This window comes from Coregonus clupeaformis, chromosome 7 (genome assembly GCF_020615455.1).
Source record: "Coregonus clupeaformis isolate EN_2021a chromosome 7, ASM2061545v1, whole genome shotgun sequence".
Classification (NCBI taxonomy): domain Eukaryota; kingdom Metazoa; phylum Chordata; class Actinopteri; order Salmoniformes; family Salmonidae; genus Coregonus; species Coregonus clupeaformis.
The window spans coordinates 17,032,501-17,044,814 of record NC_059198.1 but is presented as its reverse complement, the minus strand read 5'-3'; positions in this window follow the sequence as shown (position 1 = coordinate 17,044,814).

The following is a 12,314-nucleotide window of genomic DNA, read 5'->3' as shown; positions in this document are numbered from 1 at the left end:
AACCTGGTGGTCCCTGCACGCACCACCCACGTGGAGTTCCAGGTCTCCGGCAGCCTCTGGAACTGCCGTTCTGCTGCCAACAAGGCAGAGTTCATCTCAGCCTATGCTGCCCTCCAGTCCCTCGACTTCTTGGCGCTGACGGAAACATGGATTACCACTGAAAACACTGCTACTCCTACTCCTCTCTCCTCGTCTGACCATTTGTTCTCGCATACCCCGAGAGCATCTGGTCAGCGGGGTGGTGGCACAGGAATCCTCATCTCTCCCAAATGGACATTCTCTATTTTTCCCCTGACCCATCTGTCTATCTCCTCATTTGAATTCCATGCTGTCACAGTCACTAGCCCATTTAAGCTTAATATCCTTGTCATCTATCGCCCTCCAGGTTCCCTTGGAGAGTTCATCAATGAGCTTGACGCCTTGATAAATTCCTTTCCTGAGGATGGCTCACCCCTCACAGTTCTGTGGGACTTCAACCTCCCTACGTCTACCTTTGACTCATTTCTATCTGCGTCCTTCTTTCCACTCCTCTCCTCTTTTGACCTCACCCTCTCACCATCCCCCCCTACTCACAAGGCAGGCAATACGCTTGACCTCATCTTTACTAGATGCTGTTCTTCTACTAATCTCACTGCAACTCCCCTCCATGTCTCCGACCACTACTTTGTATCCTTTTCTCTCTCGCTCTCCTCCAACACTACTCACTCTGCCCCTACTCAGATGGTAATGCGCCGTCGCAACCTTCGCTCTCTCTCTCTCCCGCTACTCTCTCCTCTTCCATCCTATCATCTCTTCCCTCTGCTCAATCCTTCTCCCTCCAATCTCCTGATTCTGCCTCCTCAACCCTCCTCTCTTCCCTTTCTGCATCCTTTGACTCTCTATGTCCCCTATCTTCCCGGCCGGCTCGGTCCTCCCCTCCAGTTCCGTGGCTTGATGACTCATTGCGAGCTCACATAACAGGGCTCCGGGCAGCCGAGCGGAAATGGAGGAAAACTAGACTCCCTGCGGACCTGGCATCTTTTAACTCCCTCCTCTCTACATTTTCTTCATCTGTTTCTGCTGCTAAGGCCACTTTCTACCACTCTAAATTCCAAGCATCTGCCTCTAACCCTAGGAAGCTCTTTGCCACCTTCTCCTCCCTGCTGAATCCTCCTCCCCCTCCCCCCTCCTCCCTCTCTGTGGATGACCACGTCAACCATTTTGAAGAAGGTTGACGACATCCGATCCTCGTTTGTTAAGTCAAATGACACTGCTGGTCCTGCTCACACTGCCCTACCCTATGCTTTGACTTCTTTCTCCTCTCTCTCCAGATAAAATCTTGCGACTTGTGACGGCCGGCCGCCCAACAACCTGCCCGCTTGACCCTATCCCCTCCTCTCTTCTCCAGACCATCTCCGGTGACCTTCTCCCTTACCTCACCTCGCTGATCAACTCATCCTTGACCGCTGGCTATGTCCCTTCCGTCTTCAAGAGAGCGAGAGTTGCACCCCTTCTCAAAAAACCAACACTCGATCCCTCTGATGTTAACAACTACAGACCAGTATCCCTTCTTTCTTTTCTCTCTAAAACTATTGAGCGTGCCGTCTTTAGCCAACTCTCTTGCTATCTCTCTCAGAATGACCTTCTTGATCCAAACCAGTCAGGTTTCAAGACTGGTCATTCAACTGAGACTGCTCTTCTCTGTGTCACGGAGGCTCTCCGCACTGCTAAAGCTAACTCTCTCTCCTCTGCTCTTGTCCTTCTAGACCTGTCTGCTGCCTTTGATACTGTGAACCATCAGATCCTCCTCTCCACCCTCTCCGAGCTGGGCATCTCCGGCGCGGCTCACTCTTGGATTGCGTCCTACCTGACCGGTCGCTCCTACCAAGTGGCGTGGCGAGAAGCTGTCTCCGCACCACGTGCTCTCACCACTGGTGTTCCCCAGGGCTCAGTTCTAGGCCCTCTCCTATTCTCGCTATACACCAAGTCACTTGGCTCTATCATATCATTGCTACGCAGACGACACACAACTAATCTTCTCCTTTCCCCCTTCTGATAACCAGGTGGCGAATCGCATCTCTGCATGTCTGGCAGACATATCAGTATGGATGACGGATCACCACCTCAAGCTGAACCTTGGCAAGACGGAGCTTCTCTTCCTCCCGGGGAAGGACTGCCCGTTCCATGATCTCGCCATCACGGTTGACAACTCCGTTGTGTCCTCCTCCCAGAGTACGAAGAGCCTTGGCGTGACCCTGGACAACACCCTGTCGTTCTCCGCTAACATCAAGGCGGTGACCCGATCCTGTAGGTTCATGCTCTACAACATTCGGAGAGTACGACCCTGCCTTACACAGGAAGCGGCACAGGTCCTAATCCAGGCACTTGTCATCTCCCGTCTGGATTACTGCAACTCGCTGTTGGCTGGGCTCCCTGCCTGTGCCATTAAACCCCTACAACTCATCCAGAATGCCGCAGCCCGTCTGGTGTTCAACCTTCCCAAGTTCTCTCACGTCACCCCGCTCCTCCGCACACTACACAAGACCATGGTGCTTGCCTACGGAGCTGTGAGGGGAACGGCACCTCCGTACCTTCAGGCTCTGATCAGTCCCTACACCCAAACGAGGGCATTGCGTTCATCCACCTCTGGCCTGTTGGCTCCCCTACCTCTGCTGAAGCACAGTTCCTGCTCAGCCCAGTCAAAACTGTTCGCTGCTCTGGCACCCCAATGGTGGAACAAGCTCCCTCACGACACCAGGACAGCGGAGTCACTCACCACCTTCCCGGAGACATTTGAAACCCCACCTCTTTGAGGAACACCTGGGATAGGATAAAGTAATCCTTCTAACCCCCCCCTTACCCCACCAAAAAAATAAATAATAATAATTGTAAAGTGGTTATCCCACTGGCTATAAGGTGAATGCACCAATTTGTAAGTCGCTCTGGATAAGAGCGTCTGCTAAATGACGTAAATGTAAATGTAAATGTACACCTACTGATGTGAGAATACTCTCAAGATGCCCTTGGAAAGTGCTATAAGGGCAACTCATTTGACAAAGTAATTTGACAAATCTACAAGTTTTATTACACTCATATAGCAGTCAATACAAACTGTAATCCTAAATATTAATGGATAAGAGCAACAAAATAAACATATACAGTGAGGGAAAAAAGTATTTGATCCCCTGCTGATTTTGTACGTTTGCCCACTGACAAAGAAATGATCAGTCTATAATTTTAATGGTAGGTTTATTTGAACAGTGAGAGACAGAATAACAACAAAAAAATCCAGAAAAACGGATGTAAAAAATGTTATACATTGATTTGCATTTTAATGAGGGAAATAAGTATTTGAACCCCTCTCAATCAGAAAGATTTCTGGCTCCCAGGTGTCTTTTATACAGGTAACGAGCTGAGATTAGAAGCACAATCTTAAAGGGAATGCTCCTAATATCAGCTTGTTACCTGTATAAAAGACACCTGTCCACAGAAGCAATCAATCAATCAGATTCCAAACTCTCCACCATGGCCAAGACCAAAGAGCTCTCCAAGGATGTCAGGGACAAGATTGTAGACCTACACAAGGCTGGAATGGGCTACAAGACCATCGCCAAGCAGCTTGGTGAGAAGATGACAACAGTTGGTGCGATTATTTGCAAATGGAAGATACACAAAAGAACTGTCAATCTCCCTCGGCCTGGGCTCCATGCAAGATCTCACCTCGTGGAGTTGCAATGATCATGAGAACGGTGAGGAATCAGCCCAGAACTACACAGGAGGATCTTGTCAATGATCTCAAGGCAGCAGGTACCATAGTCATCAAGAAAACAATTGGTAACACACTACGCCGTGAAGGACTGAAATCCTGCAGCGCCCGCAAGGTCCCCCTGCTCAAGAAAGCACATATGCAGGCCCGTCTGAAGTTTGCCAATGAACATCTGAATGATTCAGAGGAGTACTGGGGGAAAGTGTTGTGGTCAGATGAGACCAAAATCGAGCTCTTTGGCATCAACTCAACTCGCTGTCTTTGGAGGAGGAGGAATGCTGCCTATGACCCCAAGAACACCATCCCCACCGTCAAACATGGAGGTGGAAACATTATGCTTTGGGGGTGTTTTTCTGCTAAGGGGACAGGACAACTTCACCGCATCAAAGGGACGATGGACGGCGCCATGTACCGTCAAATCTTGGGTGAGAACCTCCTTCCCTCAGCCAGGGCATTGAAAATGGGTAGTGGATGGCTATTCCAGCATGACAATGACCCAAAACACACGGCCAAGGAAACAAAGGAGTGGCTCAAGAAGAAGCACATTAAGGTCCTGGAGTGGCCTAGCCAGTCTCTAGACCTTAATCCCATAGAAAATCTGTAGAGGGAGCTCAAGGTTCGAGTTGCCAAACGTCAGGCTCGAAACCTTAATGACTTGGAGAAGATCAGCAAAGAGGAGTGGGACAAAATCCCTCCTGAGATGTGCGCAAACCTGGTGGCCAACTACAAGAAACGTCTGACCTCTGTGGTTGCCAGCCAACAAGGGTTTTGCCACCAAGTACTAAGTAATGTTTTGCAGAGGGGTCAAATACTTATTTCCCTCATTAAAATGCAAATCAATTTATAACATTTTTGACATGCGTTTTTCTGGATCTTTTTGTTGTTATTCTGTCTCTCACTGTTCAAATAAACCTACCATTAAAATTATAGACTGATCATGTCTTCGTCAGTGGGCATACGTACAAAATCAGCAGGGGATCAAATTATTTTTTCCCTCACTGTAGCTACGAGCAGCAATGGATGTGCACTCAGTGAAAGCATGACCATGTTTATCTCTCAAAACCACAAGGAAGTGAAGTTTAGTCTAGTGCTGTCGGTTGGTTATCTTTGAATGCAGCAGGTAATCATTCTTAAAGTCAATACTTAATGTGTTGAGTTTATATACTAATTCTGGGGTCAATTTGACTAATGGTTTATGTTAAGATTTGTGAAATATTTTCAGCGTTAATGTATTGGTAGATTGCGGTCATCTTTTAATTATGGTACTTCATTTTGTTGAAATCTGTTTGTGTAAATTATTTTAATCTCAGTTGGTACACTCCACATTAGCGTTCCAAAATACTTCAATACACAGCTGTAATATGATGACTGCGCAAGCGGAAGGACTTCCGGTTTCACATTTTCCTTGATAAAATATCCACTTTTCACGACGTTCAGACCACATAATAGGGCAACAATATGTGATTATACAGATATACTAATCATGATATTTCACATTGTTTGTCTGCATAATTTAAATCTAACATTAATTTGCATGAGACAAAGTCCACTTGATCAATAGATATTGCTCTAGTATCCTATGTGCCAATGACATCTATAGTGCCATCAACTGGTCTGGTGCAGCCATCTAAGGTTGCAGTAACTTTAAATTCACACAGCTTCAAAGGACATATACATAAGGTTCACATACCAAATTTCATGGCCCCATGTCCATCGGTTCAGTTCTTATAGCCCTGGTGTGATATGGTGCCATCTACTGTTGTAGTGTTGCCAACTTTGAATGCAGCAACTAATCATTCTCAAATTCATTAGAGGATAATTCATTGAGTCTATATTCCAAATCTGTAGTTAATCTGATTTATGGTTCATGAGAAGAAGATTTTAAAAGTATTTTCAGCATTAGCATATATGCTAACGTGCAACTATAGGTACAGTGTGGCCATATTTGAATGCAGCAACAATTATATATCCAAACCATTAAAGACTAATGTAATGAGTCTAAATACAAAATCTGGAGTGAATCTGACATATGGTTCATGGGGAGAAGATGATTACAGATGGTTTTGAGCATTAGCCTTACTTACATATGCAAAGAATTAGTTGTTAATAGTTTCCTTGTTTTTTGAGATATCAATAGCAAATTCAGTGTGGTTCATTTTAGGGATGTCCATGATAGCAATGACACATTTGAAGTTGATAGGCCACTGTGGAGTGGATTTACAGTGGTGTAAATGGACACATAAAATCTGATTCTTAATTTGTCAATAACTCAGCCAAACTAATTTAAGACATGTTCCATGGGCTTACATTCCACATTTGGTGTAATTTGGTTGTATGGTTCATGAGAATAAGAATTTTGAAGTTAATTTTGCATATTTTAGCCACTGACAGTGGCGTGTTCCAGAGGGTGGATAGGTCGTCTCTGAATATATTGATAACATTTGATAGGTCGTCTCTGAATATATTGATAATTTTTACCAAGACTCGCACCGACAGCAAGACTCATCAATCTCACCGGAGAAGGCATCCAAACGATCAAAGCAACAGCAAAATTAACATGGTTCATCATGGTAATGTCTTTGATGACCAAAAAGTTAAAAGTTGATAGGCCATTGTGGAGTGGATTTACAAAGGATTTAAATGGACACGTAAAATCTGATTTCCTGATTTATCAATAACTCAGCCATCCCTTAAAGAGATTTTTCTGGTACTTTTGTATACTTTTTAACCAGCACTCACGAGACAAAAGTGGTCCCAAAAAATTGCATACTACATCACGTATGTGCATACAGTTGAAGTCGGAAGTTTACATACACTTAGGTTGGAGTCATTAAAACTTGTTTTTCAACCACTCCACAAATTTCTTGTTAACAAACTATAGTTTTGGCAAGTCGGTTAGGACATCTACTTTGTGCATGACACAAGTAATTTTTCCAACTATTGTTTACAGACAGATTATTTCACTTATAATTCACTGTATCACAATTCCAGTGGGTCAGAGGTACACTAAGTTGACTGTGCCTTTAAACAACTTGGAAAATTCCAAAAAATGATGTCATTCCTTTAGAAGCTTCTGATAGGCTAATTGACATCATTTGAGTCAATTGGAGGTGTACCTGTGGATGTATTTCAAGGCCTACCTTCAAACTCAGTGCCTCTTTGCTTGACATCATGGGAAAATCAAAATACATCAACCAAGACCTCAGAAAAACAATTGTAGACCTCCACAAGTCTGGTTCATCCTTGGGAGCAATTTCCAAAAGCCTGAAGGTACCATGTTCATCTGTACAAACAATAGTATGCAAGTATAAACACCATGGGACCACGCAGCCGTCATAACGCTCAGGAAGGAGACGCGTTCTGTCTCCTAGAGATGAACGTACTTTGGTGCGAAAAGCAAATCAAATTGTCCTCTGGTCTGATGAAACAAAAATAGAAATGTTTGGCCATAATGACCATCGTTATGTTTGGAGGAAAAAGGGGGTACTTGCAAGCCGAAGAACACCATCCCAACCGTGAAGCACGGGGGTGGCAGCATCATGCTGTGGTGGTGCTTTGCTGCAGGGGGGACTGGTGCACTTCACAAAATAGATGGCATCATGAGGAAGGAAAATTATGTGGATATATTGAAGCAACATCTCAAGACATCAGTCAGGAAGTTAAAGCTTGGTCGCAAATGGGTCTTCCAAATGGACAATGACCCCAAGCATACTTCCAAAGTTGTGGCAAAATGGCTTAAGGACAACAAAGTCAAGGTATTGGAGTGGCCATCACAAAGCCCTGACCTCAATCCTATAGAACATTTGTGGGCAGAACTGAAAAAGCGTGTGCGAGCAAGGAGGCCTACAAACCTGACTAAGTTACACCAGCTCTGTCAGAAGGAATGGGCCAAAATTCACCCAACTTATTGTGGGTATCTTGTGGAAGGCTACCCGAAAAGTATGACCCAAGTTAAACAATTTAAAGGCAATGCTACCAAATACTATTTGTGTGTATGTAAACTTCTGACCCACTGAGAATGTGATGAAAGAAATAAAAGCTGAAATAAATCATTCTCTCTACTATTATTCTGACATTTTACATTCTTAAATAAAGTGGTGATCCTAACTGACCTTAGACAGGGAATTTTTACTAGGATTAAATGTCAAGAATTGTGAAAAACTGAGTATAAATGTATTTGGCTAAGGTGTATATAAACTTCCGACTTCAACTGTATACAGTGGGGGAAAAAAGTATTTAGTCAGCCACCAATTGTGCAAGTTCTCCCACTTAAAAAGATGAGAGAGGCCTGTAATTTTCATCATAGGTACATGTCAACTATGACAGACAAATTGAGAATTTTTTTCTCCAGAAAATCACATTGTAGGATTTTTAATGAATTTATTTGCAAATTATGGTGGAAAATAAGTATTTGGTCACCTACAAACAAGCAAGATTTTTGCTCTCACAGACCTGTAACTTCTTCTTTAAGAGGCTCCTCTGTCCTCCACTCGTTACCTGTATTAATGGCACCTGTTTGAACTTGTTATCAGTATAAAATACACCTGTCCACAACCTCAAACAGTCACACTCCAAACTCCACTATGGCCAAGACCAAAGAGCTGTCAAAAGACCTGGAACTATTTACCTGGAACTAACCTTGCAGATAGCATTACTGGGTGATCTGAAAAGTCATAGTCAATCAATCAATAATATAATAATACTTTTAGCAAAAATGTTTATTTTTAATTCACAATCTGTAGAAGCAATGAGAATAGAAAGGTTCAGAACTTTTGTAAAACATCACAGTACGGTTGAAATATATATGGCAAATAGAAATCCTATATGGATGGTGTTAAGAGATAGATGGGAGGTATTGAATAGAGTTGAAGGATGGGACTAATAACAAATAACAACAAATAATAACAAAGATAGCTAATAATGTAAGCATACTGTGTCCATAATAAGTATATAGGTTGTATGTTGGGAGCTTTTGGGAAAGAGCACAGTTAGAAAGATATGGCATTTAGAAGCAAACCGGATGGACATCATGAAAATGATCGGAGAGGTTGAGAGTAGAAGAAGTTCAGGAGCAAAAAAATAAATATATATATATATATAGATATAGAATTATTGTAAAATTAACTCTGTCCATAAGGTGTAGATAGTAAGTATAGACCGGAAGTAGAGGCCTGGGCGTTGTTGTTCACTAATTTACTCCAAGTAGGGAAAGGATGGTGGGGTTGAAAAGTAATAAAGGGGAATATATATATATAAAAAAAAAAAAACATGGGGGGATTGGAAGTGATGCAGACAATTACATTGATAGAAGATACAATCTATCTGCAATATTAAGCTGATCCATCCCCCCTAAAAAAAAAAAAAAAAAAAAAAAAAAAAGAGCTGTCAAAAGACACCAGAAACAAAATTGTAGACCTGCACCAGGCTGGGAAGACTGAATCTGCAATAGGTAAGCAGCTTGGTTTGAAGAAATCAACTGTGGGAGCAATTATTAGGAAATGGAAGACATACAAGACCACTGATAATCTCCCTCGATCTGGGGCTCCACGCAAGATCTCACCCCGTGTGGTCAAAATGATCACAAGAACGGTGAGCAAAAATCCCAGAACCACACGGGGGACCTAGTGAATGACCTGCAGAGAGCTGGGACCAAAGTAACAAAGCCTACCATCAGTAACACACTACGCCGCCAGGGACTCAAATCCTGCAGTGCGAGACGTGTCCCCCTGCTTAAGCCAGTACATGTCCAGGCCCGTCTGAAGTTTGCTAGAGTGCATTTGGATGATCCAGAAGAGGATTGGGAGAATGTCATATGGTCAGATGAAACCAAAATAGAACTTTTTTGGTAAAAACTCAACTCGTCGTGTTTGGAGGACAAAGAATGCTGAGTTGCATCCAAAGAACACCATACCTACTGTGAAGCATGGGGGTGGAAACATCATGCTTTGGGGCTGTTTTTCTGCAAAGGGACCAGGACGACTGATCCGTGTAAAGGAAAGAATGAATGGGGCCATGTATCGTGAGATTTTGAGTGAAAACCTCCTTCCATCAGCAAGGGCATTGAAGATGAAACGTGGCTGGGTCTTTCAGCATGACAATGATCCCAAACACACCGCCCGGGCAACGAAGGAGTGGCTTCGTAAGAAGCATTTCAAGGTCCTGGAGTGGCCTAGCCAGTCTCCAGATCTCAACCCCATAGAAAATATTTGGAGGGAGTTGAAAGTCTGTGTTGCCCAGCGACAGCCCCAAAACATCACTGCTCTAGAGGAGATCTGCATGGAGGAATGGGCCAAAATACCAGCAACAGTGTGTGAAAACCTTGTGAAGACTTACAGAAAACCTTTGACCTGTGTCATTGCCAACAAAGGGTATATAACAAAGTATTGAGAAACTTTTGTTATTGACCAAATACTTATTTTCCACCATAATTTGCAAATAAATTCATTAAAAATCCTACAATGTGATTTTCTGGATTTTTTTTCCTCATTTTGTCTGTCATAGTTGACGTGTACCTATGATGAAAATTACAGGCCTCTCTCATCTTTTTAAGTGGGAGAACTTGCACAATTGGTGGCTGACTAAATACTTTTTTTCTCCCACTGTATGTGACCCATGTCATTGCTCTCTCTGCTGTGTCCACTGAGCCATTGGGCCTGCCATGCATCCTCATTGGATAACGCTGGGCAGGTCTCCTGCTAGCTGTCACTCAAATACGAGGGGCTGAAGCTCATTGGCTAGAATTCAAATTGCTAGGGGGCTGGCCCAAGTGGCGGGAAATGTAGGGAAAGTGGCACGGCACAGCTTCAAGAAAACAGTTGCTTTCAAACTAGGGCTTTCATGGCTAATTGAGGCAAGACAGTAATTCTGCTCATAGATTATGCAAGTATGAACTACACATTGACATATCCAGCCCAAAACAGGACGTAAAAAAACCAAAATGCTCTTAATCCCCAAAGTACCGGACCATGTCTTTAACCAATCCCTGATCTTTTCTTAAACTAAGTTAAGAGATGTACTATGGGCCTACATACATCATTTTGTGTTATTTGGACTTATGGTTCATGAGAAGTCCATGAGAAGACGTTTCCAGGATGGAGGAAAAGCTATCCTGACCATAGAGATAGAGGACTCATCTTTGTATCTGTGCCATTATAGCATCGATGACCGCATGCCCATCTCCATTTTGAAGTAGTCAATTTTCTTCTTCATGATTGGCTGATCCCTCCTGATGACCCGGTTGGACATGACTCCAACAGGGTCACCAGGAGGGATCAACCAATGATATTGGAAGTCCCACCCAGTTGACTACATCGAAATGGTGGAAGCCCTCAATGGTGCTGCCCATGCTAATACTGCCTTTTGGCCATTAGAGGCCTCTATCATTCTCTATGATCCTGAGGACCTTATGTGTCCTTTAGGCAAATTTGTTGAGCATGAGGAAAGACACCTACAGTGGGGAGAACAAGTATTTGATACACTGCCGATTTTGCAGGTTTTCCTACTTACAAAGCATGTAGAGGTCTGTAATTTTTATCATAGGTACACTTCAACTGTGAGAGATGGAATCTAAAACAAAAATCCAGAAAATCACATTGTATGATTTTTAAGTAATGAATTTGCATTTTATTGCATGACATAAGTATTTGATCACCTACTAACCATTAAGAATTCCGGCTCTCACAGACCTGTTAGTTTTTTTTAAAGAAGTCCTCCTGTTCTCCACTCATTACCTGTATTAACTGCACAAGGCTGGGATGGGCTACAGGACAATAGGCAAGCAGCTTGGTGAGACGGCAACAACTGTTCAAGATGACGGTCAATCACCCTCGGTCTGGGGCTCCATGCAAGATCTCACCTCGTGGGGCATCAATGATCATGAGGAAGGTGAGGGATCAGCCCAGAACTACATGGCAGGACCTGGTCAATGACCTGAAGAGAGCTGGGACTACAGTCTCAAAGAAAACCATTAGTAAAACACTACGCCGTCATGGATTAAAATCCTGCAGCGCACGCAAGGTCCCCCTGCTCAAGCCAGCGCATGTCCAGGCCCGTCTGAAGTTTGCCAATGACCATCTGGATGATCCAGAGGAGGAATGGGAGAAGGTCATGTGGTCTGATGAGACAAAAATAGAGCTTTTTGGTCTAAACTCCACTCGCCGTGTTTGGAGGAAGAAGAAGGATGAGTACAACCCCAAGAACACCATCCCAACCGTGAAGCATGAGGTGGAAACATCATTCTTTGGGGATGCTTTTCTGCAAAGGGGACAGGACGACTGCACCGTATTGAGGGGAGGATGGATGGGGCCATGTATCGCGAGATCTTGGCCAACAACCTCCTTCCCTCAGTAAGAGCATTGAAGATGGGTCGTGGCTGGGTCTTCCAGCATGACAATGACCCGAAACACACAGCCAGGGCAACTAAGGAGTGGCTCCATAAGAAGCATCTCAAGGTCCTGGAGTGGCCTAGCCAGTCTCCAGACCTGAACCCAATAGAAAATCTTTGGAGGGAGCTGAAAGTCTCTATTGCCCAGCGACAGCCCCGAAACCTGAAGGATCTGGAGAAGGTCTG